The following is a 23979-nucleotide window of genomic DNA, read 5'->3' as shown; positions in this document are numbered from 1 at the left end:
ACAGCACTCCGTCGTAATATTTTATGTAAACTAATAATATCTTAAAATAATACAGAGCAAATATATATATATATATATATATATATATATATATATATATATATATATATATATATATATATATATATATATATATATATATATATATATATATATATATATATATAAATCAATTGAGAGAGTTTAGAGAAATATATTTTCAAGTTTCTATGAAATAATGAAACCTATTGAATTCTATTTATAATAGATTTTTGAATTAAAAAAGTGAATTATTAAAGTATGAATTATTAAAGTGAATTATTAAAGTATGAATTATTAAAGTATGAATTATTAAAGTATGAATTATTAAAGTATGAATTATTAAAGTTAAAGTAAAGTAAAGGTAAAGTTAAAGTATAGTAAAAGTATAAAAAACTATGTATGTATAATACGCGTATAAATATATATAATATTAATTTAAATCGTTATATATATTTAATGAAATAAAATATAAATATCGTTATATTTATTATACTGGTTAAGTAATGAGTTGTCAAAAGTGATTCTAGATATCTATAAAAGTTATATACGTTTTAATAATAAAGTTCTTTTTAAACTGAAAACGTCTTTGTACGTTTGAAAATAGATTAATAGAATATTATGGAAACCAATTCTCCACTAACTTTTGTCTAACTTTCGTAAATAACACTTTTTGTTTTTATTTATAAATAGCTTTACAAATTATTCTGAATATCGTTAAGAGGAATAGATTTTCTCAAATCATAGTGGACCTCTCAACAGAGACTTGTAATCATAATTCAATGTTTCTGATAATTCAATCATTTAATATATTTTTTTCGTCGAAAATCATATTGAAACAAATAAGTTCGTGTAAAGTATTATACGTTTAATACTTTATTAATATTCTCAAGTTATAATATATATATACATACATATACATATCTATTTATATATAACGGTTCGTGAATCGTCAGAATTTGGTCGAGGTTATAATGAATGTATTAACACAGTTTAAAATTCTTGAGATTTAACTTAACAAACTTTGCTTATCGTGTCAGAATAATATAAAGATTAAAGTTTAAATTTGGTCGGAAATTTTTGGGTCGTCACAGTACCTACCCGTTAAAGAAATTTTGTCCCCGAAATTTGATAGATGTCGTCATGAATAACAATGAGAATGTTATTATAACGATTATAGAGTTTTATCATGTTCAAGAAGAATGGATAAAATAATTCGATTACTCGAAGCGTGTGAGTGAAGTTATCATAAATGAATGAAATAAGATAATAGTGATTCGTCGTATCTTTTGACGTCATCACGATTGATCTCCGAAAAGAAAATCTTTGTAATCTATATCGGATTTGATTATTCGGCGATTAAGGAAATTATGATCCTCTTCGAATTAATGCGATAATCCATTTTGATTTCTCTGTCAGATATTTCACTATAAATCCACCTCATTTGTTTTCTTACAACTCACACCTTCTTAACTCATATTTTAAAGTATTTGTCAATATGTTTCATCCAGTGCTGATTCTTGATATACTCCTCACTTTCATATCTGTCGCTCTTCTTTTTCATCTGCCTCCGGAAGAATCTATTTACTTCTACTATACTCTTGGTTTTATAGTGTTTTTAGTTCTCCCGTGTCTTTATATTGCTATATGCATTGATATATACGGTTTGTGATTTCTGGGTTGTTGTTGGGTTTTATATCTTCCCTTATATTTCAAAGTCCTTGCTTCTTCTATAATCATTGTCATCCACAGTTAATGCTCTCTTCTATTTGCTATGATTTATACTCCCATTTCTAGTCCGGAGCTTTGTCCTTTCGTTTCTTCTTCTTGCAATTAAGCACCGCTTGTAATGGTCCAGAATTCACAGATATAAATTTCGGAATGAACATTGTTAATGTTCTAGGAAGGAAATTGTAATGACACGATCTTGACTTGTCAAATTACCAGAATACCTCGGAAAAGGCCGAATCATCAAGAAATATTTTCTTGATATTTAGAGATCAAAGAGAATACAACAGTCGTGTAACATAGCACATGATGACGTTATGATCTGTGAATCATCATGTTCCATTTAGAAACTCAGCATGAATTACTGTAATATAATCACGTTGATCAAGTGTCATTATATTATACTAACTCATGCTTCAGCTCCCAACACTTCTTCAAGAATATTTCTATTTTAAACTCGAATGTTTCAGAATTTAGAAACTAAAATAGTTTCTTTTATGATATAATACAGATAGCGCGAAGAGGTAAATGATTTCAGATAAGAATAATTATAAAAATATCTTCAGAAGTATGGATGATATTTATAATGAAAGATACGATGATATCTTAGAATGTCTAATATCAGAGGATGATGAAGGATATTGTCCGCAGGGGTTTAGAGTCAGGAGCAAGGTATTCGTTAATGACTTCAGCAAGTACTGAATCATTTGGATTCTTTGAAGGCAGGTTCAGCCTTTGTGATTTGTCCACAGCCTCCTTCATACTTTGCTCAATCCGTTTTCCAGTTCCAAAGCTTCTCTTTTTCTGAGCTTTGCCAATATACTATCCTTTATCATCCAACTTTTTACTGTTAAGGTCTTTTACAGTTTTTGCTGCTTCATCAGCATTTTTCAAAATTTCGAGAACTGGTTCGCAGTTTAGGGTGTTTTTCAGAAATTTCTCATTCAAAGAATGTAAGTCTTGGAGGTAGACGTTGTGTGTATATGTAATTGTTGATGTAGACATGCTGCGAGGTTTCAAAATACTGATTACTGATTCTCAATAATTGGTATGGCAATTCTTATTATAAGGTACGAATGAGTATATGATAGGGTTTCGATAATTATAATGATTTTTTTTTGGAAAGTCAAAGATCAATGAAGTTGTTGGTAAGTTTATTGCTAATGTGGTGAATATAAACGATTCCCTGGTAACGTTGGCGAAAGGGCAACGTATCTATCGAGGTTATAATAAGACTGTTTTGATTGAGAAGTCGAAGATGACTTGCTGGAGCTGTGACAAAACTGTTTATTTTGAAACGGAATTGAAAAGTTATTTTAGCTAGTAAATGCCAAAGGGTCTAACACGGATACGTGTCGAACTATGACTTGGGTTTTGAGAGTTTTTCAGGTGTATAACTGTGGGTAACATGTGGGTGGATCATCATCTCGACTGTTCCTTAGTTGAAGTGTCTTCAGGAATTTCGAAGGGTTTGAGCACATATTGTAATCGTTAATACATATGATGTTCTAACACAGTTTTGAAGTCAAAGTATAGCTTTGAAAGATATAGGAATCTAAGAGTGATGATACTGGTTATATTTCGAATTGAATTATGCGATTTCAAAATCAGAATATGTAATTGAATTTGAATGAGTATGATTGTTTTGATTTATATGAAAGAATGTATATTGTTGTGAAAGTAGGGAGTATAGTTGATGATTGCTGAATCAGTTTCGAAAAATGTAATATATTAATTGTGAATTTATATATCTCTCGGGTTTACCTACCCGTTAAAAAAAATTTCACAATTAATATTTTGTACAAAAGAAGTTTATTACAGTCTTTATGAAAATATATGTGTATATTTTCTTTAGATGTAATATAAATTTAATGAGTTAATATTAAATTAAACTCATTTGTTTTATGGTTGGAACTAGAAATGAGTAATCCCTAAAACTTTATAAATTTCATAAGTATTTCTTCAATAATATTGAAATTATGAATCATTACTTTGTTATTTGTTGGTTTTCGTGAAATTCTTGTGAACTTCGCAAGGTACGAATGATGTTATTTGAAAAGTTTCGAGTACATCGATGATGAAAGTGTAAAATCAAACATATATTCGAATAATACACTTGATTAATTATGAATTGGATTTTTTATTGAATTGAGACATAGATTGTAATTAACGATAGTTAAGTTGCGGACGAAGGACGTACATCATTGCATATTTGTAATATGAATTAACTGAGTAGTTAAGATTCACACATAATAGCGTAGTACGGGAAGATTTATTATGGTTTAAAAATTTATACATATAAAATATACATATAAATCTTTCGATTGGAAATGAGTTAATACTTCATAACTCGTTGATACAATATATTTGTTGTTGATTCGTAATGATGTCCACAATGATTCTTGAACTGACAGAGTTTGTGATGTTACAGGTGCTGTTGATTCTGGCGATACTGATGGCACTGACTGTGTTAATGATGCTACGGTCCTGTTGATGATGTTGGTAAAACAATTCTAGCTTGTAAATCGTACACCATTTTCGATCAAAGTTTCTACTCTACCATCTCCGTTCACTCATCCGATTTATGGTCAGAATTAAATAATCTCTAAGATTTTGGAGATTACATAATTGCCGCAGAGATATCTCTTCAATGAAGTTTATGAATTAATACTTCATCGTTTGTTGTTGTTGATATTCCTGGATATTTACAGGGCGTATGACGTTGATGTTTGAGATACATATTGTGATGTTGCGGTGTGGGATGTGGATGTTGTTGTTGGTGGTGGTGATGGTACTGTTGGTGTTGCTGATGGTGGTACTGTTTATGCTGCTGCTGCTGCTGCTGGTGTTTGTAACCTTTGCACCATATTCTCCAAAGCCACTACCCGAGCGCGAAGCTCGTTGACTTCTTCTATTACACCGGGGTGATTGTCGGTTCTGACGAGCGGATAAATAAAATCTAGAATTTGGTGTAGTATGTAATCGTGACGAGATACTCTAGAAATAAGAGAGAAAATGGTGTTTCGGATATGTTCGCCGGTAAGTGCTTCAGGTTCTTCTCCAAGAGGGCAATGTGGTGGATGGAAGGGATCACCTTCTTCTTGTCTCCAATGATTAAGGAGGCTACGAACCCATCCCCAATTCATCCAGAATAGATGATGACTAATTGGTTGATCCATTCCGATCACACTGCTTTCGAAACTTGAGTGGGATTTCATTTCGGAATCCGAGGGACTTGAACTAATGAGGAATTCCATTTCGTACAATTGAATAAAGAATTTTTTGATATGAAATGATTTTTCGGCTATCGGGTGGTATTCTAATTATATAGAGCAAAAGGTTTCGTAGATTACGGAGGAATTTACGGAATATGTCAGGCAAAGTTTACAGTAACAGATACGCTAAGATATGAATTAGCAGATACGCTAAGATATGAATTTTGTCTATACACTATTCATGCAATCAATGCAATAAGATGTGTCTAGACTAAGAATGATAAGCAGGTAATTTCTGACAAGAATGATGAGCAAAACTTTTGAAATGCAGACACGGTCGAAGTCCAGACTTACTAATGCATCCTAACGACTATCAGTTAGACACACTAATGCAGACCTGGTTCGCTAAGACCACCGCTTTGATACCAACTGAAAAGGACCCGTTCATATACATTATAAACGATTCACAATAGTTGATTACATCGCGAGGTATTTGACCTCTATATGATACATTTTACAAACATTGCATTCGTTTTTAAAAGACAAACTTTCTTTACAACGAAAGTTGATGGCATGCACACCATTTCATAATACATCCAACTATAATTGGCTTAATAATAATCTTGATGAACTCAATGACTCGAATGCAACGTCTTTCAAAATATGCCATAAATGACTCCAAGTAATATCCTTAAAATGAGCTAATGCACAGCGGAAGATTTCTTTAATACCTGAGAATAAACATGCTTTAAAGTGTCAACCAAAAGGTTGGTGAGTTCATAGGTTTATCATAACAATCATTTCAATATATTAATAGACCACAAGATTTCCGTTTATAAATATATGTACACTCGCAAGTGTATAAAAGTATTCTATAAGTTGTAGGCACCCGGTAACAAGCCTTAACGTTCATGTTTTACCCTCTGAAGTACACCAGATCAGGTGTGTTTAAAATAACCTCGAAGTACTAAAGCATCCCATAGTCAGGATGGGGTTTGTAAGGCCCAATAGATCTATCTTTAGGATTCGCGCCTACCGTACATAGACAAGTAGTTTAATGTTACCAAGCTAAGGGTATATTTCTGGTTTAAACCCACGTAGAATTAGTTTTAGTACTTGTGCCTTTTTCGTAAAACATTTATAAAAACAGCGCATGTATTCTCAGTCCCAAAAATATATATAAAATTGAGCAAATGAAACTCACAATACTGTATTTCATAGTAAAAATACATATAACGTCATTTAATAAGTGCAAGGTTGGCCTCGGATTCACGAACGTATCAATATTGAGATTCAATATTGCAGGAAAGTACGTAGACGCAATGGAGATGATAAACACTAGATTAACCTCACGAGCATACCCATGAACCATACCCATCACCTCCATAGCTATAACCCATAATTTCCTTAGCTTCGACTCATTCAAAAAAACTATATTGAAATCACTCGGACAGCACTCCGTCGTAATATTTTATGTATACTAATAATATCTTGAAATAATACAGAGCAAATATATATATATATATATATATATATATATATATATATATATATATATATATATATATATATATATATATATATATATATAATCAATTGAGAGAGTTTAGAGAAATATATTTTCAAGTTTTTATGAAATAATGAAACCTATTGAATTCTATTTATAATAGATTTTTGAATTAAAAAAAGTGAATTATTAAAGTATGAATTATTAAAGTGAATTATTAAAGTATGAATTATTAAAGTTAAAGTAAAGTAAAAGTAAAGTAAAGGTAAAGTTAAAGTATAGTAAAAGTATAAAAAACTATGTATGTATAATACGCGTATAAATATATATAATATTAATTTAAATCGTTATATATATTTAATGAAATAAAATATAAATATCGTTATATTTATTATACTGGTTAAGTAATGAGTTGTCAAAAGTGATAATTCAATGTTTCTGATAATTCAATCATTTAATATATTTTTTTCGTCGAAAATCATATTGAAACAAATACGTTCGTGTAAAGTATTATACGTTTAATACTTTATTAATATTCTCAAGTTATAATATATATATATACATACATATACATATCTATTTATATATAACGGTTCGTGAATCGTCGGAATTTGGTCGAGGTTATAATGAATGTATGAACACAGTTTAAAATTCTTGAGATTTAACTTAACAAACTTTGCTTATCGTGTCGGAATAATATAAAGATTAAAGTTTAAATTTGGTCGGAAATTTCCGGGTCGTCACATCCTTCTCCATCTTTAAAGAGATCTTTAGAGACCTCCTTTTGTGACAAACACTGCTTGTTGTCGTTACAATTCTTTAATTTAATCCCTTCACCTCTTTTTCGAAAAGCATCACAGTAGGATCGACACCCATTAACATTACATGAATTCGTAGCTTTAATTTGGCAGGAAGCTTGTTTAAGAGAATGGGAAGAGGTAATATTTTTTGGAGAAAGTGGAGGGAAATCAGCATCTTGAAAGTCATAAATAACCTTTTGAGGAGTAAGGTCAACACAGTGTGCTTCTGTATCTGTGTCATGACAGGAATAAACAAGGTTTGGGAAAGGAGTAATATAAACACCTTTACCTTTTTTCTTGTACTTTTGTACTGAAATAGCTTTTTGAGACTTTTCCAAGGTATTATGCATTTCAGCTTTTTTAGTTTTGACTCCTCAAGAGGAAACTTGGTTAGAATTGGACACCTCATTCACAACTACATCGTTTGATTTACTAACAGGAGTGCAAATGTCAACGGCATTATTACAGGTGAGGTCCACGTTTTTTTGATTAACCTCTCCTGGATTAATAACTGCTAGACAAGAACAAATAACTGGGGAATCAACATTACTGATGTTAATTGGATCATCGAATTGGTCTTTTTCAAGGGATTTGATTAGGATGAATAAGGGAATTATATTCATCGATCACATCATCTGTAACAGCTTCAATAGTTACCCTTTCGTTGAATTCTTGAACCCAAATAACTTTGCCCAAATCGCCTGCAACCAAATTAACCGAATCGATGGAAGAGAATTCGAAAGGAATTCCTTTAAATTCCAAACGGGTAAACCTAGAGAATTTTAAGTAGCGTTGGTCCATGGGCTGAACCATTAATAATTCTAAATCGTTCCTAGTTGGACCTATAATCATCCTTTGAAAACTCTTTGGATCTTTACATTCAACGATAAAGCCAAACACACCCCACGGTGAGACTGAAACAATGGAAATATTTCTACTTCGTAGCCATTTAAAAAGCTTGAGTGGCTTAATAGGGTTTCTGTCAATGATAAGTGCAGATAATTTCATCTTATTACGTACCTCTGTGTTAACAGTCAAGTAGATGTTTTTGCTGGCTTTTTCATCTTTTTTATCAGGTTGTGTTTTTTTGAAAATATTGACCACCATCTCCTTCTTTGCAAAACCCACATGAATGAATCTGCCATTCAACCTAGTATTATTCATAGCGTAAATGGCCTTACACGCAGATGCCACCTCGTCGAATTTAACGAATGCAAAACTACGACCCCTCTTCCATGCTACACCTTGGATTGAACCGAAAGGGCTAAAGACGTTTGTGACGGATAATTGATTGGAGTATTTTGAAATACCTCCGATGAACACAGTCGATTTCTTTTGAAAAGGGAAATTGGGCTTCTTAGAGTGATTGAAATTGAGATTAGGTTGCAAATTGAAATGAATCGGTATGCTGTTTGGGTAAGTGGGTTTGAAGTTAGATTTATTCATCGTCGGAGGAGAAGAAGATGAACGGAATAAGGATTGAATTTGAAAATTCCGGTGCAGTGCCATTTGGCACGTGGACCGATGTTGAGAGGAAAAAGCCCTTTTTTATATTTTGACCCTCAATATTCCATTTGACTTTTGAATATTTGAATATATTGGTAATAATAATGTCTACAAATGATATATGATATATAGTGAGCCTTTCAAGAAAAACTGATATTCGGTGAGATAAAGGGTAATTATGTAATTTTTCATATTATAAGCTCCTAATCTATTACATTTTATAAATCATGAAATTAAATCCTAGGTGTCAGACCATTAGCAGTTTCTAATTACAAGTGCTGACATGTTAATCACTCACTCTCCTAATTACATTTAACACCTAATCATGCCACGCTGGCAATATATATAAAAAAAAAAAAAAAAAAAAAAAAATCAAACGTCGCTCATTCTTCTCTTCTTAGTCTCTTCAACCCACCCGATACAAACCCTAATTCCCATCGTTCTTATCTCTACAACCCATCGAATACAAACTCTATATCTCAATGATTCAATCGGAAAATTAGGGTTGCCAAAAGCCTAATCATTAAAACTTTACATACATCTGAAACAAATTGGGGATTCTTTCACAAAATGCCGATTCTTTCGATAGTCTGTTGTCAATCCAGTTTTGTCTGAAGGTCAATGTTTTTAGTCTCTGCTTACTTTATCTTCATATGTACATATTCTTCATATGTATGTATTGTCATGGAAATCAACATTAGGGTTCGGTAGATTTCATATTTTTATTTTGAATTTAATATTTTTTGCCACCATTGACGACATCTAACTTCATCCTCTTCTTAATTTTGATATCGGTAATCGTCATTTTTGTTGTTAATTGGTTTTCATTGAAGGGTTGCGGTATGTGTTTTCTCCAAGTTTAGTCATCTGTTGATAATTGTCATAGTTAACTTTTAGTATCTGAATATCTGAATATGATATAGTGGGTATAGGAGGTAGTTATTTTTGTTTTTTTAAACAATACTAATTCTCCAAGAACATATAGGTCACTATTGCTGTTGTTGCGGTGCCAGAAGGGCTTCCATTAGCTGTAACATTAACGTAAGTTACTTATTTCTTATAATCTTGTGTTTTCTTCATTTTCTTTAAATTTTATTTACTGTAATTTCTTACGATTTTTTAATTGATCCCTTCCGTTACCGGCTTGCCATAAACAATTAAATCAAGTTTTGAATGACTTTTTTGTTCATCATTACAGGCTTGCATAGGCTTGCATTTTCGATGCAAGAAATTATGGCTGAAAAAGCATTGATGGGTTTTCTGATAGTGTCTTCATAAGATTTCTTGGCCTTGGCTTAATGCATAACTTTTTAGATGTTGGGTGCTAATTGTGCAAATGCAGGTTAGGAGATTCTCTGCGTGTGAAACCATGGGTTCTGCAACCACAATTTATGAGCCTGAAATTCGATCTCGAAAAAGCATAAAGAATTCGGATTTCATTTGTGAGCCCATTGGTTACATAATCGAATGTGAAGCTTCTGAATATCATTATGCATTATATCTAATAAGGTATATGGACAAATCCTTTAAGTTACATCATGTTTTGGCAATTACTATAATTTATTAGTTATCTGGTCAAGGAACCTCTCATGCTCATGTACTATTTCTGAATGAAGGCAATGATCCTACCCACATCTAAAGAAGAAGGAATTTTAATAAAGAAGTGTTATGCTGTTTTTAATGACGATGGTACTCTTGCTGAACGTAAGGGCTTTGAGATAAAATGGAGAGGTGAACTAAAGCTTATCAAATTTTTCCAGGTACTATCTTTATCTAATAAAGCTTGGTTTAGTTTTTATCTTTTCATATATCTTGAAATCTATCTATATTTAGGCCGAACTTTTTGATAGGACACGATGTCGGGAAAAGATTTGTACTTCAAGTTTGAGGCCATCATGTATGTTTAATCAAATTGAGTTCTCTATATAAATAAATTCATGAGTTATGTTTCTTGACTTTAATGTTAAATAATCGTTTTTAATATTTATTTCTTATTGTCAGAATCAGGATAACAATGGATAACACTCTAAATCACTTTCGAAGTTAAACGATTTCCTTGCAAGTTCGTTATTAATGACATCAACAAACGATCTTACGGTACAGTTATTTTCTAATCGTATATATCAAATGTAAAGTTTTCTCCATTGCGAGTTTAATAATTTTTATTCTGTATACAGCATGATGATATGACGAATGTAGAATTTTATTGTTGTACTGCATCAATATTTTCAGTCTGTACTTTGGACATAAAAGCGTACTCACATTAATGTTAGGAAAAGAGGATCGCCTGGACGTTGGAAGATATAAATTTGAGAGAAAATAACTCTATTACTCACAAGAATAGATTACAGAGTATTACAAAACTCTTACAAAAAAACTCTCAAACTCACACACACTCTCTAGGTTGTGATTACACTTCTCTGAGTGATTTTTGGGATGATTTACAATGAAAGTTTGCATCTCTATTTATAGCAAAAAATTCTATGGCAGTGGAATGGTGTGGACGAGGAAGGTGGGTGGCCGTCATCGTATTCAACTTTTCTACTTCCGTATGAGTTGTTCAAAGCTGCCTTCTTTGAATATCTAGAAACAATTCTTGATTACGGCATCTAGAAGGTGAAGCTGGAATATGGCTGGAAACCTTCAATTCTCCCCCTCCAGCCGAATCCACGAGCATTCCAGTTATGTCTCTGCATAACTCCAACTTCTCTCGAGTCACCACCTTTGTTAACATATCCGCAGGATTCTCCTTTGTATGGATCTTCACTAGTCTCAACAGTTGTTGATCAATTACCTCGCGTATCCAATGATAGCTAATATCAATATGTTTTGTATGGGAATGGTACATGGAGTTCTTGCTCAAATCTAGAGCACTCTGACTGTCACAATATACCTTGTACTCCTTTTGCTTTATTCCAAATTCTTGAAGATAACGCTTTAACCACAACATTTCTTTTCCAGCTTCTGCGGCAGCAATATACTCTGCTTCAGTTATGGATAATGCAACACACTTCTGTAGTCTTGACTGCCATGAAACAGCCCCCCCTGCAAAAGTGTAAATGAATCCTGAAGTAGATTTCCTACTATCAGGATCTCCGGCCATATCCGCATCTGTATAGCCTTCCAAGATTGGATCAGCTCCCCCGTAACAAAGACATAGATTCTTTGTACCTTTAAGATATCTGAGAATCCATTTTACCGCATTCCAATGCTCTTTCCCTGGGTTGGAGAGAAAACGACTCACCATTCCCACTGCATGAGTAATATCGGGCCTTGTACACACCATTGCATACATCAAACTTCCAACTGATGAAGAATATGGTACTGAAGACATCTCCCTGATCTCTTCCTTGGATGAGGGACAAGAACTCTTGCTTAACTTGAAATGATTGGCTAATGGAATGCTAACAGGTTTGGCATTGTTCATATTGAAACGTTCAAGCACTCATTCAATATACTTCTCCTGAGATAGCCATAACCTTTTATTCTTCATGTCTCGGGTTATCTGCATTCCCAAAATCTGTTGAGCCTGTCCTAAGTCTTTCATGTCAAAAGACTTCGAGAGTTCCTTCTTCAACTGGTTGATCTTCGTTGCGTCTTTTCCTACGATCAAAATATCGTCTACATATAGTAGAAGAGCAACGAAATTTCCATCAGAAAACTTCTGAATGTAGACGCACTCATCTGCTGCAGTTTTCTTGTATCCTTGACTCACCATGCACGAGTCAAACTTCTTGTACCACTGCCTAGGTGCCTGCTTCAAGCCATATAAAATTTTCTTCAGCTTGCATACGAGGTTTTCTCCTGAAACCTCAAAACCTTCCGGCTGCTCCATGTAAATGTCTTCATGTAAATCTCCATGAAGAAAAAGCTATCTTTACATCCATATGTTCAAGCTCCCAGTTCATACTTGCGACCAATCCAAGTATGACTCTAATTGAAGTCATCTTGACTACTGGTGAAAATATCTCGTCAAAATCAATCCCTTTCTTCTGTTGGAATCCTTTGACTACAAGCCGTGCTTTGTATTTCACCACTTTTCCACTACCATCCTTTTTCAGCTTGAACACCCATTTGTTTTTCAGTGCTTTCTTCCCGCGTGGAAGTTCTACAATCTCATAAGTTTGATTTTTCTGCAGAGAATCCATCTCATCCTACATTGCGAGCAACCATTTTTCTTTATCCTTATGAGTTACTGCTTCATGAAAACTCTCTGGCTCCATCTTCAGTAAGTAGAAGGTATTCGGATTCTGGATATCTACTCGATGGAATCCGACCTCGTTCAGATCTACGAACTTCTGGAACATTCTGAGGAGATCCACCATCATCTTGACCTTGTGATGGTTCTGGAACGTCAAGCAGATGGGGTTGTGGCTCCCCCTGCTCAGCATCGTCATTTTCCTCATTATCTTCTACTTCTGGCATTTCTTCTTGCACTGTATAATCATTTCTCATGAATGATTCCGTTGTTGCCTCTGGCACATGAGCAGCAACATTTTTCTTCTGAGATATTGTGGGCTTTTCAATATCTTCTATTGTCTGGCTTTCATGGAACACCACGTCCCTACTTCTGATCACCTTTTTCTCCTTTGGATCCCATAGTCTGTATCCAAATTCTTCATCTCCATAGCCTATGAATATTCATGGAGTGGTCCTTGCATCCAGCTTCTGCCTGAGCTCCTTGGATACACGTGCGTACGTCAAACATCCAAATACTCTTAAGTGAGAGTATGATGGATCCTTTTCAGACCAAAGTTTCTCCGGAACTTCAAAATTCGGTGGTACTGATGGAGATCGGTTGATCAAGTAACATGCGGCTCTGACTGCTTCCCCCCAAAATGGCTTTGACAACTTAGCCATACTGAGCATGCTCCGAACACGTTCAATGATTGTTCGGTTCATTCTTTCTGCTATACCATTGTGTTGAGGGGCACGTGGACCTGTCTTCTCATGTCGGATGCCATATGATCTGTAATAGGCATCGAACTGCCTGGAAGAGTATTCTCCGCCGTTGTCGGATCGAAGACACTTTAACATCTTTCCTGTCTCATGTTCTACCATGACATGGAACTGTTTGAAGTAACCGAACACTTGGTCCTTCGTCCGCAAGAAATATACCCACACCTTTCGAGAAGTATCATCGATAAACGTCAGAAAATATCGATTGCCGCCAATTGATTCAACCTCTAAGGGACCGCAGACATCAGAGTATACCAGACTAAGTTACTCTGATTTTCTCGTTGAAGAGAAATTAAACGAGACTCTATGCTGCTTACCAAACAGACAATGATTGCAACGATCTAGTGCAGAGTCCTTGTCTACATTGATAAGCTTCTTCTTTATTAGGGTAGACAACCCTTTCTTACTCATGTGACCGAGTCTCTGGTGCCATAAATTTTGTGAAGCCTCCTTTTCTGCAACATTAAGGCTGTCTGTGCAGATCTTCACATGAGTTTTGTATAGTGTGCCACAAATGTGTCCTCGAGCGACTATCATAGCGCCTCTTGACAATTTCCATGTGCCTTTACTGAAATGACTATCATAGCCCTGTTTGTCGAGAGCTACTCCGGAAAGTAAATTCAGCCGAAGATCTGACACATGGCGGACATCCTTCAAAGTGATTGTGCTCCCGGAACTTGTCTTTATCTTGACATCACCAATTCCGACAATCTCAGCTAAACTGGAATTTCCCATCTTCACAGCTCCAAAGTCACCAGCTTTGTATGTTATGAAGTATTCCTTATATGGAGTCACGTGGTAGGAAGCTGCAGTATCTACCACTCATTCTGTTTCTTCTCGTGAGACGTGAAGGCATATCTCATCATGGGTTGAACAATAAGCTACATCACCAGAGATAGTCACTAATGTTTCTCCACCCTTATTCTTCGGCTGCGAACTGCTTTGACTTTGTTCCTCTTTCATTCTATAGCAGTTCTTCTTCATATGTCCCTCTAATCCACAATGATGGCATTTATATGTTGGTTTTCTGCCATCAGCTTACCTGCCTCTGCTCTTGCTTCTGCCTCTCCATTTATTTTTGCTACTCATTCGCTGTCTCCCCCGATTCACTGTGACAAAGGCATGGTTCTGATCTGTGCCCATGTCTTTTCTCCTTGCCTCTTCACTGAATAGGGCATCCTTGACCATTGACATGGTAAGTTTTCCATTCGGGGCTGAGTTGCTGAGTGTTACTACCAGCGTTTCCCAACTATCGGGAAGGGAACTAAGTAGAAGTAGCGCCTGAACTTCATCGCCAAGCGGCATCTCTACAGACGATAACTGGTTAACCAAGCTCTAGAACTCACTGGTATGCTCGGCAACTGAAGTTCCACTTTTGAGCTTCATGTTGACTAAACGCCTCATCAGTAGGGCTTTATTCCGAGCAGTCTTGGCCTGGTACATGTCCTCCAACTTTTTCCAGAGGACATATGCGTCTGTCTCTTGTGCAACATGGTGGAAGACACTATGATCAATCCATTGACGGATCTGACCAATAGTTTTTCGGTTTGATTTCTTCCACTCTTTCTCTTTGGCAGAATCAGGGTTTATACCCTTCAATTCAATGATCGAACAAATCCTTACATCTGAGGAGATCTTCCATCCGAGGTTTCCACGGCGTGTAGTTTGTGGCTGTGAGCATAATCATAGCTCCGGAAGATGATGTTGACTCTTCTGTGGACATTATCACCTTACAAATAATTTTTCAACACAAACGGGGTTGAATTGTAGAAAACAGAGATCACCGTTACGTCCGGAACGGTTGAAAATGGTGGAATAGACACTTCGCAGCTTAAATTCCACTTATGGGGCAAAATTATAATTTTCTAAACTTTCAGGGACCAAGAATGAATTTCTGAAAATTTCAGGGACCAAATAGTAAAATTTCAGTTCTACTACAGTACTGCTACAGGAACTTGCTACAGTACTGCTACAGGAACTTGCTACAGTGCCGCCAGCTGCTACAGTGAATTACTACATGACTGCTACAGTGATCGTCTTCTCCGGCGAAAATTCCGGCACCGGTCGTCTTCTCCGGCGAGTTGACCAAACCTTGACCGCGTTTTTTGGGCTCATTATAACTCCGTTTAAGTCGTCGTTTTTTGCGTTGGACTCGGTTCAACGAGACGAATCCAATGGTACATTCAAAATTGAATTTTGAGAAAACTTCAGAAGACCCAAAAACTCAACCAACGTCTCTAACCAAGCTCTGATACCACTTGTTAGGAAGAGAGGATCGCCTGGACGTTGGAAGATATAAATTTGAGAGAAAATAACTTTATTTCTCACAAGAATAGATTACAGAGTATTACAAAACTCTTACAAAAAAACTCTCAAACTCACACACACTCTCTAGGTTGTGATTACACTTCTCTGAGTGATTTTTGGGATGATTTACAATGAAAGTTAGCATCTCTATTTATAGCAAAAAATTCTATGGCGGTGGAATGGTGTGAACGAGGAAGGTGGGCGACCGTCATCGTATTCAACTTTGCTACTTCCGTATGAGTTGTTCAAAGCTGCCTTCTTTGAATATCTAGAAACAAATCTTGATTACGGCATCTAGAAGGTGAAGCTGGAATATGGCTGGAAACCATCAATTAAGGCATTAGACATATGGACGTTAAATGGTAGTAATTCAATAGCAACCGGCTCAATTTAATGCTAATGATAACAGCGGCCTCTTCAAGAAGGTGAGAAGCTTTTCACATCTTTATATGTGTCCACCGTTTGATCACTATATAATATAAAACATAAATGGATTGATTGGGTTGACTTGAAACCCAATCAATCCATTCGGATTTTCAAACGGCTCCAAACGGGTCAAACAAGTCAAATTTTCAAACAACTCCAAACGGTCCAGGTTGGATAAGAGATCGAAATGAGTCAGGTGTCAAATGAGGTGGGGCCCATTTTTGGTTTTTTTTAACAAATAAAATAAAAAATAGGATGCTTAAAATGAGAATAAATGAGCTATCAAGTTTGAGGATAAGAGCTCAATATATTGTTTGCAGTAGATAACTATGGTATTATTAAAATTCTATCAAAGTTTAGGATTATGAGTTGTTATCCTTATTATGTTTCTAATATTATATGGAATTTTTTTCATGAAAAAGCATTACTCAGAATGACACTATAAACTGGCTAGCGTTTTCAGTAATCTATTCATTCCACTTTTTTAGATGGTCACTATTTCCACAGGCTCTCTTTTGTTGGATGGGTTTAAGTTGTGAGTTATAAAACAAGAAGATGTTTGATTAGCTTTAAGTTTATTACCAGTACATTTATATGGCTGATTATAGTTTCGTTATGCTGGAAATGGTTTTCTCTAGCAGTATATTGTGTTTCCCTAGATTTGTTAAATGACCAGTAGTAAGTGTCCGAAAGATTCTGGTGACAATGCAGGTACTCTTATTGATAATGTTGCTGGGGTAGTGTGTGTGTCTCGCGTGATCCAACTGTCGCATCTTTAATTGTTGTGGGGTCCGCTAATTTTTTTCGAGTCTCATGGTCATTGAAATATGGAATGTGATGCAACGGTTTCAGGTACTATTACTGTTTTCTGTTGTTTTCTTTTTTTTCTTTTTGTTATATGTATTTCAATTGTACTTTAGTTGGTTCAATTGTGAAGCTGCAGTAGTAACTTCGACTAGATATACAATTGATTAACATAGTTTTGAATATAATAATTTAGGAGTTTATGCTTTACATTACGTATAAGGTTATTGTTAGTCCTTTTTCATTAGTTCGTCCGTTAATTAGTCTTGGATATAATCGAACTCTAATATAAAGCTTTGGTGAAAACCATAATGAATAAATTAAGGTTGGCTTTCATATATACAAATGAGGTAAGTGTTTTTTTTTTTTTTTTTTTTTTTTTTTTTAAATCAACCTTGTTACTCAATATCTTATCCGGAGAGGAGGCAAAGATAAAATATTGAAAATTTGAGAAGCATTTGGTGCAAATTGCAATCCAGTTCCAGATGACCTAACAAAGAAGAGTCAAAATACTCAAGAGGTATGTTTTCTTTAAGAAGTGATATCTTTGACTTTCTCAGTGTAGATATATCTTTTTTGTTACCAAACTATCGATGATCATCAAGGTACAAAGGAAGTGCATTTGAACTTTTAACTCACATATATTATTGCGAATTTTTCTTAATGGGTGGTATAAACATGGGGTTGATCCTAAATTTCACACTTGGAAGCTTGAAGCCTTCACCTTATCAATGGAATTACACTTCTGTTACACGAAGATATATCCTACTGAATTACAACCATCTTTAATAATGATGTTCAAGTAACACAACTTAATTAATGTTAGTGTTTAAAGTGTACCTTCTATCTCGATTAATGTTAGTAGCATTTTATATCCACCTTCTATATTTGTGAAGCTGAGTAATGAAAGATTTTGGTGTGTTATAGTTTAGAATTCTTAAAATTGGATTATGGTGGATATAACTTGACTAGATACTTTGTCAAGCATTATCATTTTAATTTTATCAAGCATCACATCATTGGTTTACATTTGTACTTATTGTTGAATGGTAGTACTAATTTGTGCTTCTATAATTATACAGTTGTTGAAGGGATTTGCTCGTCAGAATCAATTGAGAAGAGGTCTCAGTACAAGCATTTTGAGGAAGATCTTGATCCATATGTTCGAAATTCATCTGCTTCCATTTATGATTTCGTATGTTGTAATGTTCGAAGGCATGCTAACCGTAAGTGATGCTCATGAAGTTAGTTGCTTATCAGTCGATCATTAATATAAATGCTAATATGATCAACTCTATTCGTTTACATTTGTTATCATGAAAATGTGACGTCCAATGTTTAGTACAGTTTAAATTTGTTCCGGTAATTTTTTGCACGTTGTTCTTAGAGTACAATTTTCATGCACTACAATATTTTTGATACTGTCATTTTTAAGATTCTCGATCCTTTTCGGAAGAGTCCCCGTGCAACGGGCTCTTAAATCTAGTTTTTTATAAATAGATAAAATTATCACTACAAGAAAAAATAGTTTTTGTTGTCGAGCACTATTTGTCACTAACCATACAAATATGGTCACTAAGTCAAATTAGTGACTAAAATAAGTTGATCACTTTTCGTCACTATATGTCTGTCACAAAATATAATTAGAGATCGAAATATTAACTTCACTACAGTGACCAATTAATTATGATCACTAATATTAGTGACAAAAAAAATTTGGCCATTGACATATACTATTTGTGACAAAAAAAAAGTGGTCACATTTTTCTTGTTAATGACCAAAAAGTAGTCACAATTTAGAGACCAAAAATTGGTCACAACTTAAAGACCAAAAAGTGACAACTATTTTTTTATTAGACGAAAAACAAGGTATCAAAAATTGATACTTCTTAGTGGCATAATATGTTACGAATTCTCATATTATGCATAATTGTTTTGGCAATCAATTAAAACTCAACTTTTATATAGAAAAAAACATCTCATTTCTAAAATGTACCAGCAATATAATAACTTCTAATCTTTCATGCTTCTATCTAACAACAATGCATACACCAATGAACTCTTAAACATAAATCCTAAAATCTATAGCTACAAACTTAAAGAAACAAGTTTAAATTTGTGTTTGGTCAAATCTTTAGCCGCTCCAATTATCTTGTTCCTTCCAAGCTTGGGTGATTTTGGGTGTGTTGTTGGTATCTACAAACATAAAACATATGTTAAGAGAGCCACGAAAAACAACAATTGCACAAAAATGTTTACCTAGTTCAACTATACGAATCATGTAGCAATCATACATAATTTTTTTTTAGAACAACTCAACTTATTAGAACAAAGCCTACCTAGCAAGGAGCTACGAAAGGCCCATAAAACATTACATTTGCCTCTATTACTATACCATAAAAAGGAAGTAAGACAAATAAAATCAAATAACATATTTTTCTTCAACATGAACTGAAAGATCACGCTGTTCTTGTACCTCCATAAATACCACACGACCGCAGCTATTGTAGTGTATAATTTGTTCTTTACTTCCAATCTTTCTCGCCAATTGTCAAACCATCCGAGCCACTCGGACCAATCTCTGAATAACGGCAAATCTATAATGCAAAATTTTATAAACACTAGAAATGAAAGCAATACCTAGAATATCCATAACCATCTTAATCAAAAGTCAAAACACACCTTACATCATTCATTGTAGAAATTGAGAATCCCCACCATGCGGCGTCATCCTTCCGCATTGGCGGCGAGTGGAGTGCCACAATCTCATTAATCATTTTTGATCTACATAAGCCAAAGCCCATAGCACTGGCGACGGCTCCGGCATAAATGCAAGGAGGATGTATAACTCAATGTCTTACGCATCAGTGGCATTTGAGTGAAAGCAGTAAGTCAGTGTCCAAGAATCGTCGATTTTGGACGAGATAGGTAACACATGATCAATAGTCTGATCTCAGAATACATGCACTTTTGTTAAAATATATATATATATATATATATATATATATATATATATATATATATATATATATATATATATATATATATATAGATGTTTCTAACTTATAACACTAGTGTTATCGGTTTAACTACATCAACGTAAATCATTCTAATCCCATATCTTGGCAGAATACCTACTTGCAAGAAAAATAATCAAGAGTCAATATATGTTCTCGACTAAGCATACTTGCATGTCTTGTCCTCTTAACAACTTGAAGCAATTATTGACCTGTTGGGCAACTAATTAATCATCTAGCAATACCCATACAACGAAAGAAGCAACAATAAATCAGCCACCATATTTTTAACCATTTACTTATGTAATTGACATAAGTTTCTACTTAAAGAATATGTTTAAGGAATCATGAGATATATACATCAGATTAATACAAACTACTAGGAGACTTTACAGGGTATGAACAGGTCATACCTCCACGTAAACCACCATAGATGAATATTAGATCAGCTACAGCAGCAGCTGCGTAGCGTGCTTACAATGTGTTGTCAATTGAACTACTGCAGTAACAAGTATACAGAGAAACATAAAATTTAGTGAGAAGCACGTAAAACGATCAAATAAGCGGATATGTAATATCAACAACAACAATACTCAATCCCGCATATGCGAGGTATGGAGGATGATGTGCGTAGAGGTGTATACAAAATAGTATTATTTTTACAAAGAAATACTATTAAATACGATAAAATTTTACACAAGATATTTATTTATTTATAGAATGGATATACCTAAACCTTGCTACAACACTTATAGGCAGTGTACCTAATCGTACAGTAGTGTAGTTTTTAGTAAGTCCGGTTCGTTCCACAGGGATCTTTAGCCAAGTTTAACGCTATATTTTTGAAACTATATTTGTATAAATATAAATATGTTATAAATCATAAGTGTGGTGGCCGACAATTTTTATAAAGTAAAATTTGGTGAATCAACAAATTTGGTGGATCACGGATATTACTGTTTTCCACCTAACTACACAGTGAATTATTGTACTATAAATATGCTATCAATTGTAATCAGTATGTACACCATTCTTCAATAAGAATTTAATCTCTTCTATCTTCTTCATATTAGTATCTTCTTTCATAGTAGTAAAACATATGCCATATAAAGTAACAAAAATTATAACACGTTATCAGCACGAAGAGCTCCGTATAATCATGGTGATTCTTCTAGTTGCTCAACCACCACTTCCATCTCTCAAGATTTATGCCGGCCATCGTCCTCCGCTGCTGAAACCGTCGGAAGATCTTGAAACCTCCGATGTGTCTTCTCATCAAGAAGTTATCAGCTTGGATTCAGGTATTCTAAAATTGTTTGACGTTATTTAATTTAAATTACTTTGAATTAATTTATTAACAAGAAAACCAAGACTTTACAACGATCATAAAATGAACCTGTTTTGAGAGGGATAGTTAAAAAAAAAGAGAAATATTAAGATTCACACATAAATGAAACACTTACAAAACCATTGATCCACCATTATTTCACGATGAGAACCACCGGTCACCTTTGATCATCACCTTTATTAATCACCATGTAAGACAACGTAAACCCACCTATATTATTTTCTGTTATTCGATACCTCCCCATATTTTATTACTCGTTGATCGTTTCTATCCAAACAACCCAAAGAACACATCCATCACCTTCTGTGTTCATTGCTGCAATTTCTTTTTCTGTTTACCAACGAAAACCAACTCTCTCTCATCTTCTCACCTCTCTTCTCTTTCTGTGTTGAGCCGAGAACCGATCACCACCCTTGACCCATTTAATCACCTCACAATCATTTTTCGATTATTACCCATTCTATATTTTTTTCTTTATCTTCCTGTTGAGTTACAAAACCACAACCGCTACAACTTTACTGTTTTGTTATTCCCTTTTCTTTGATCAACGTGCAAATACAAAGAAAAGATGGTGTGTTTGCAGAACTCACAAAACAGTTGAAGAAACAAGCAATACAAATTAATTGTTTGAGTTTGTCCACTCACTTTATATGCATTATAAAAGGTTAAGCAAGTGGGAGGTGATAGGATATTATGGCCGACATGTATCATACGTGTAGTCTAGTGGGACGATTTTTCTTTTTATTTAGGGGACTAAAGTTGATTCTAAGTCCCACTACCGGAACTCCATAATTAGAAACAGATAAAATATATTTTCTTTTTCAATCTTTCGACTATTATATTACTCAAGTTTGAGTAATCAATTGATTTCAATGATAAGGGTAATTAAATGAATAATTTTGATGAATAAGAAAGAGGTTTCGGGATAATAATAATGATGATACTTGTGACCCTACCAAAATATTTATACAAAGCATTATCAATAAAGTGTAGGTAATTTGACTGTTTGATAATGTGACAACTTTGTCCATTTTTGCCTGGATATCACATGCATCCACTATTGCTTCATAAAATAATATGTTATCCCTTTACAATGTTTTATGATACGCAGTTTTAGATGATGTACTCCGTATTAAGTTTCTTTTTAACGGTCAAATTTCAATTTTATCCTTTACTTAAAGTATAAGAATGAAAATTTTTACATGTGCTAAAAGATTGTATTTTACACTAGAATGGGAATTATGTTATCATACTGTGTTTTGATTTTATTATTAGTTGTAACAAAAATTATAAATAATACGGAGTAAATAATTATAATAATAACATGTTTAATCATTATGTTTTCAAGAGTAATATTTAAAAGATAGTGGACAAGTGGGGATATTTTAAGCAAGAATAATTTAACAAGTTGGGCAATAATTTATCATTTAAAGGATTATTAAAAATAAAATAAAGGTTTATCTAGATGTAGGGTTCTTATTTGATATAAAAAATTATGTTATTGGTCCGTGTGATTTATCACAAATTTTATGTAGTGTTTGTACACATAAATACATACATGTGACATGTGCTGTCATCTTGTTTTACAAAAGTTATGTGGGTGGTCTTTGACATTATGACCGTTAAAAACTTCACATCCTTATTCTCCATTTCGTATTTTGATTCTGCATTACTATTTAGTAACACCAGTTGTTCACTTATACGCACTATTCTCACCAGAGAAAATGATGCATCTCATTTGCTTAATATTTATCATAATAGATCCCCAACGGTTAGGATTTTAGAACGCCATGTTCACAATGAGAATGAAATACCACGTGTGTGGATGGTAGTTTGGGAAGTAACTTTAAATTATAGTGATCTATTAAAAAAAATTTTGGAAATATCACTCCCCTTAACTAATGCATTAACAACTTTTAACTCTAAAATGTGATCCAAGTGTTAGGCACTTAGACTCAACCACTTCAAAATGACCCACATCATTATCATTATACTATTTATGTCTTTCACGCAACTATTTTCAAACACTAATTGAATGTTGATCGGACCCAAATTGTATTTTCTTAATTCAATTTGAAGAGATAGCTACAGAACACAAGTAGATTGGTAGGTAAGCAAGAAAATCATATGAAAGGTGCATATGATGAAAAGCGCATCGCATATGATTAAAATGATGAAAAGCACAACGCATATGATTAAAAACGCATATGATAAAAAAAAACGCAGCGCATATGATTAAAAGTGCATATGATGAAAAGCGCAACGCATATGATTAAAAGCGCAAATGGTGAAAAGGATATATGATGAAAAGCACATATGGTGATTAATGAAAAGCACATATGGT

General features: G+C 33.9%; 1 long non-coding RNA gene across 2 annotated transcripts; it reads left to right on the top strand.

Moving 5' to 3' along the window:
- Positions 1–10393: 10393 nt before the first annotated feature.
- Positions 10394–18486, top strand: LOC139873198 (uncharacterized). Of its 2 annotated transcripts, none has more exons than XR_011767287.1 (8): positions 10394–10534; positions 10608–10671; positions 10776–10871; positions 10952–11042; positions 16378–16465; positions 17178–17318; positions 17696–17790; positions 18353–18486. It is a non-coding gene; the product is annotated as an uncharacterized lncRNA (long non-coding RNA). The 2 variants fall into 2 exon arrangements; XR_011767286.1 differs by having other exon boundaries at positions 17691–17790.
- The last annotated feature ends 5493 nt before the right edge of the window (positions 18487–23979 follow it).

This window comes from Rutidosis leptorrhynchoides, chromosome 10, assembly GCF_046630445.1.
Source record: "Rutidosis leptorrhynchoides isolate AG116_Rl617_1_P2 chromosome 10, CSIRO_AGI_Rlap_v1, whole genome shotgun sequence".
Lineage (NCBI taxonomy): Eukaryota > Viridiplantae > Streptophyta > Magnoliopsida > Asterales > Asteraceae > Rutidosis > Rutidosis leptorrhynchoides.
Note: the sequence above shows the minus strand (reverse complement) of the source record. Positions and strands in the feature narration are given on the sequence as shown.